The sequence below is a fragment of the Geospiza fortis genome, unplaced genomic scaffold (genome assembly GCF_000277835.1).
Source record: "Geospiza fortis unplaced genomic scaffold, GeoFor_1.0 scaffold72, whole genome shotgun sequence".
NCBI lineage: Eukaryota > Metazoa > Chordata > Aves > Passeriformes > Thraupidae > Geospiza > Geospiza fortis.
Window position 1 is genome coordinate 3,489,978 of NW_005054338.1, and position 5,192 is coordinate 3,495,169.

At 39.6% G+C, this 5,192-nt stretch overlaps 1 protein-coding gene across 1 annotated transcript in view; it reads right to left on the bottom strand.

Annotated features, from left to right (window-relative positions):
- Window positions 1–5,155, bottom strand: part of HTR1F (5-hydroxytryptamine receptor 1F) — a 101,844-nt gene extending 96,689 nt beyond the window's left edge. Inside the window, exon 1 of the mRNA XM_005422366.2 lies at window positions 5,037–5,155. The gene's annotated coding sequence lies outside the window, so the exon portion shown is untranslated. The remainder of the gene's footprint in view (window positions 1–5,036) is intronic.
- Window positions 5,156–5,192: the final 37 nt, after the last annotated feature.

A 5,192-nucleotide genomic window follows, 5' to 3' on the forward strand; every position in this document is an offset into this window, starting at 1 on the left:
TGAAGTCATGTTCTGCTGCTGGCCATAAGAGTGATTCACTGAACAGCGTGTCCCCTGTCAGAGGGAGGGAACAATAAGCAGGAACATTTGGCATTCCGATCCATGAGAAGACCCAAGCCAACTGTCCTGCTCTGATCACTCAGCTGCTGCAGGAACGAACTATAGACAGCTCCAGGAAGAAAGGAAAAGGAATATAACTTGACTAAAATGAACTTTTATTTCCACTGCTGTGATAAAGGGGAAAGGGGATGCTGACTCTTGTTGTTTTGCCTATAATTGTTATTGCAGACACGACTATGTTACAGGTACAGTAATTTAATACTCTCAAATTCTATTTTGAAGGTCAAAGTGTTCTAACATTGTCATATTTTTGACTGTGACTTACAGCAGCAGTTTGGAAGTTCTCCTCAAGTCAGGAGGAGCTGCCAAATGAAACCACACTTCAATAGGTACAAAGTACCCTTTGGCAGAATTCCATCAAATTATAATCCCCTCTCATTACTGCATAAACATTTCTGGGTGAGGTAGCCAGTTCCAACCCTTCTCACTCATGTCAAAAATCTACATACTGGATCAGACATTTCTGTGATTCCTAGTTTTCATTTCTGCTTTCCTTTCCTATTTCTCCAGCAGGTCAACATCCCAATGTTGCTTCACATTTCACCACACCTTTTTGTTCATTCACATGGGTTTTGTATTGGCCTCCATGGAGCTGTTCTGTGTGTTTGTGTACATATGTAAGCACAGACACCTACTTATTTATGCAAGCAGGCAGCTAAATCACCTTGGCCCCTCTTTGCACCTCACAGACAGCTCAATAGCAGGACTGTCACTCTGCAATCCAGTATTCCCTGTGGCAGAGAATGACTTTTTAATAGCTAGGCACTTGGGGCATAACTGCTGTGTTTGTGCATGAGCCAGCTGACTGGCTGATTCTTTTTGGATGTTTTCACCATCAAACCATTCTGTTTTCCACAATCAACACAAATTCAGTTCAGTCAAAGCCTGAAAAGGTAACAGTGCCATTTAACATAGTGGAGTAATGGTTTCTTATAAAATCCAATGAATTAGGCACAAGACTCTAGGAACAAATTAAAAAAAAAAACAACCCAAACGTAGGCACCCATTTTTTCACTTTGATAAGCCTTGTCTTAAATTTGGGGATGCTTGCCACTCAAAATTTTCAAAGCTCATCTTGCATTTTGACAAGAAGAAACAATACTTAAACATAGTCAACAAGGCTACTTTTCTCATTTACTGATAGAGCTTTTCCAATCCTCCCATTCTGCAGAGGAGCAGTGATGTGGGAGTCCTTAGGTTGGACTTTTTGTAGTGCTGAGCAGCTGATGCTTCATGGCAGAGCAAGGCTGTTTAAAATTAGCCATCCTGCTTTTAGTTTTGGGCTTTTGCCCTCTCCCCTATGGCAAACCTGCAAATGCACACACAGGGATGTGCACCTGTAGGAGGCAAACCCAGTTTCATAACTCTTCCATTTCCAAGCAAGCTTCCCAAATTACCATGTGACACACTCCTACTGCAGGCAAGGCAAACTCAAAAGTGTTTAGTCAATTCTTAGGAAGTCTAGGTCTGCATATTTCACTGTACTCCCATGTGCTTTTCTTCCTCCAGTTAGTGCAGAACCGAGGCCCTGAAGAGAATGTGGAGGAAATGACCTCCAATTCCATTCTCTTACTCCAGCATTAATTTGTAACATGAATCATCAAGAAAATAACACTTTAAATTCAATATATATAGTATACATTCCCAATATTTTCTAAAATGTGCCCTGGTTTTAATTAAAATGTGAATTGTACAGGCAGAAGGACTTGTTCCTCTGCCAGGAGCAAATGTCCAGCCATGGACATCAAATGCCCATGGAAAAATATTTTGTTTTTTTCATGCATTGAAACTTCTCCAACTTTATTACATTTGGAAACAGAATGTAATAGCAGAGGGCAACCTTATGTCTGACATATATAATTAGTTTACAAAAAAAAAATACAACCAGGGGACACAATTTTGATAGAACCACTTTTTTTCACGCAATATTTGCAGGATAATGGAGCACATTGATCCTTTTTGCTAAATGGTATGACAAAGAAAATGAGCATTTGTATAAAAATGCCGTAACGTTGAAGCTTGAATCAGGGAGTCTGTAACCTTTGCTTGTGCTTATAAATTACCCTGCAGATGAGAATGTGACATCAAAAAAATAAAAAAGAGAAAGGCATCCAAAGCCAAGAGATGAAGAGATGCAACCCATCAAATACTGAAATGCTTTATGTATATGTGTACTCAATGTTAATCACTTCAGATCCTATAGTACAAATTGCCTCCAGCAGTTTCTAAAGTTATATCACAGGTTAAATGGACACCCACAGATAGAGATTAGTCATTTAAAATACAAAGGTATAAAAACTGATTTCAACTGCTAAAGCTTAAAGTCAGTTTTTCATGCATTTTGAAGCTGTGCCTTTTTTACCCTGTTTCTGGGTGAGGGGTTAATAGCAGGGCCAAACACTGAAACTGGCAGCATATAAGGCTTTTTCCCAGTAAATACCTTAGAGAAAATTGTGGCAAAAAGGTGTTATTCTTTCAGATCAAATAAATTCAGTTGTCTCTTTTAACAGCTGTGCATCAGTAAGTCATTAAAAATATCTGAATTTCGATCACTTATGCTCTCAAACACTAGAATAGTGGTATGTCACTCTCAGATGTGGAATTAGCACAAAATGACATGAGAGATGTCCTGTACCCCCAGCTCAAGAGGAATCTCAGTCCTGAGGACTCAGATTCTGCATGCAGTGGGTGCTTCCTGCCTGACTGAATTCTGTCAGCCCTTTCATTTGCTGCCTGGATGAAAAAACAGGCAATTTGGAGCTCTCAGGGAAAGAAGGAGGAAGAAGCATACAAGGAAACTTGCTTATTTGCAGGTTTCACTGAGGGCAGTGACAGCTGTAGAGTCCAAAACTTCTGGGAGTAATAATAATAATAACAATAAAATTCCAAAACAAAGGCTTGATTAATCTCCTCTTAAAAAAGCAGACTTTTAAGTAAGTCAGAAATCCTATTTTAAGATATTGTATTAACTTTTCACAATAGCTTGGAGCTGATTACCTTTTTCTCTCCTTTAACATTCCAGGTGCTTCAGTCTCCACAATCAAAAAGAAGAAACTCACAGCTATTTATGAGAGGCTTGGTGGAAATCTGAACTTTGCAGAAATTCCACCAAAGAGAGAAGGTGTGAATGGTAACTGTGAAGAGGCTGAGGTACCAAGAGCAGTTTACTTACAGTACCTTAAAACAACCTGTACCTTTCCTAGTGTTCAGAAAGTAATAATCCTTGGAGTTACTAATGCTCTGAGCACTGCTGCTGACCAATCAATTAACCCCTTGAAGTCCTGTATCTGAGAAAAAAAAAAGTCTTCTAATTCCATATTGCTGTTTCATGCAACACTGCAAGAAGTGAAGCATGCAGTGTCAGCACACAGCAGTTTGTATGATCATAAATAAAAATAATTTTTTCAGCCCCTAAGCAAAGTCTCTTGGGTCAAAAGATCTTAGAATTTAGCAGATCTTAGAATTTAGCAGAAACCAGCAAATGCATGTTTCACCCCATTTTTAACACTAACAAGATAAATGATGGATGAACACAAGTTTTTAGAAGATTAATTTAAATACAGATGTAATCACAGCAGGCAGCAGCTCAGAGCAGAAGCTGTGCCAAGTGCATGTGAGGTCCTGCCTCTCTTCTTTGACCACTGAGACTCATTTACAAGGCAAGGTCCCTAAAATACGTGCCCAACAGCAAATATTGTAAATCCCTCCTTCCTTTTTCCTTTTCCCTGCATTGTTTGTAGTCCTCTGTGGCTCAAAACTTCAACTCTCAAGTCCTGCACTTGGACAGTATCAGGTGTTTGCCTGTGCAGGTGAATATGCTCATGCATGTATGGGTAGGCAGATTAATATGTGATTGACTTCCCAGAAAGGAAAGAAACAAAATCAATAAAGAGCAACAGAGTCTACCCTGAGCTAAGTTTTTCCCAAGTCAGACTTGGAAGTTTAGCCCATATTTTACAGCAAAGTTCAGGTCAGTAATCTTTATCAACTATGCAACTGATGCTCTCATTTTCTCTTGTTTGATTAGACAGTCTTTTCTCCATGTATACATTGATTTTAAACTAACCTCTCATAATTTTCCTCAGGTAAATATCTGCTGGAGTAATAGTCCAAAAAGAGGAATAGCTTATAGTAGCAAGCATAAGCATCTATGGAATTATAATACCTAACAAAGACATTTAATTTCCTAAAGTTGGTTTTCATAATGCGCAGAAAGCCTGGGGTTGCACAGTCTCATAAAACATCCAACCAACACAGGGGCTGTACAAAATGAATATCTTCTCAAACAAAAGCCCTCTGGATTATGAAGCTGTACAAATTGTGTGACCTGTACAAACGAGAGCATGCTTCTAGGTCTGAAAAGGCAACTAAATAATTAAAGGGCTAAGAAACACGACTTGATTCGGTTCAGATGATCTCTTGGCAGAATCCACAAGTTGAATTTAGGATGAAAACAGAAGACAGTTCACTAGTTAACATCATAAACTAAAGACATTTAAAGCCTAGTCGGAATCTCAGCTGTGAATGCCAGCATACAAAATCTAACAGCCTACAGGACTGTATGTGTGTAGCACACACACATCTTTGCTGTGTTATTGGCAAAAACTGAGGGAAAAGCAAACTCAAGAGGATGCTGCCACAGGAAATCTCATCTATGTTCAGGTTGGTAAAGCAAGTAAACATACTCACAACGCTAGTATGAACTAGGAACGTTTTCATTCCTCAGCCCAACTTTAGGAAAAAGCAGAAACAGAGTCCTCCTCTGTTCTGAACCCCAATATTTCAAGTTCTCCGGCAGCACAAGATCAGATAATTAACAAAAACCAAAGGATGACGAAACGAAGCCAGATAAATAACAAATATCTACATATATAAGCACACAGCAAGCAAGATAATGAAAAGTTAGCTAGATTTACCGTTTTAATTATCCAAGTGGGTGGTATGTTTGGGTTTGGGGTTTTTTTGGCGGGGAGGGAAACGTCGGGCGCTGTTTTCACGAGGATTCCTCCATACGCATCCGCACCGCGGCAGGCGCCGGTCCCGGAGCGCGGAGAGCGAAGCGTTTCCCTCCG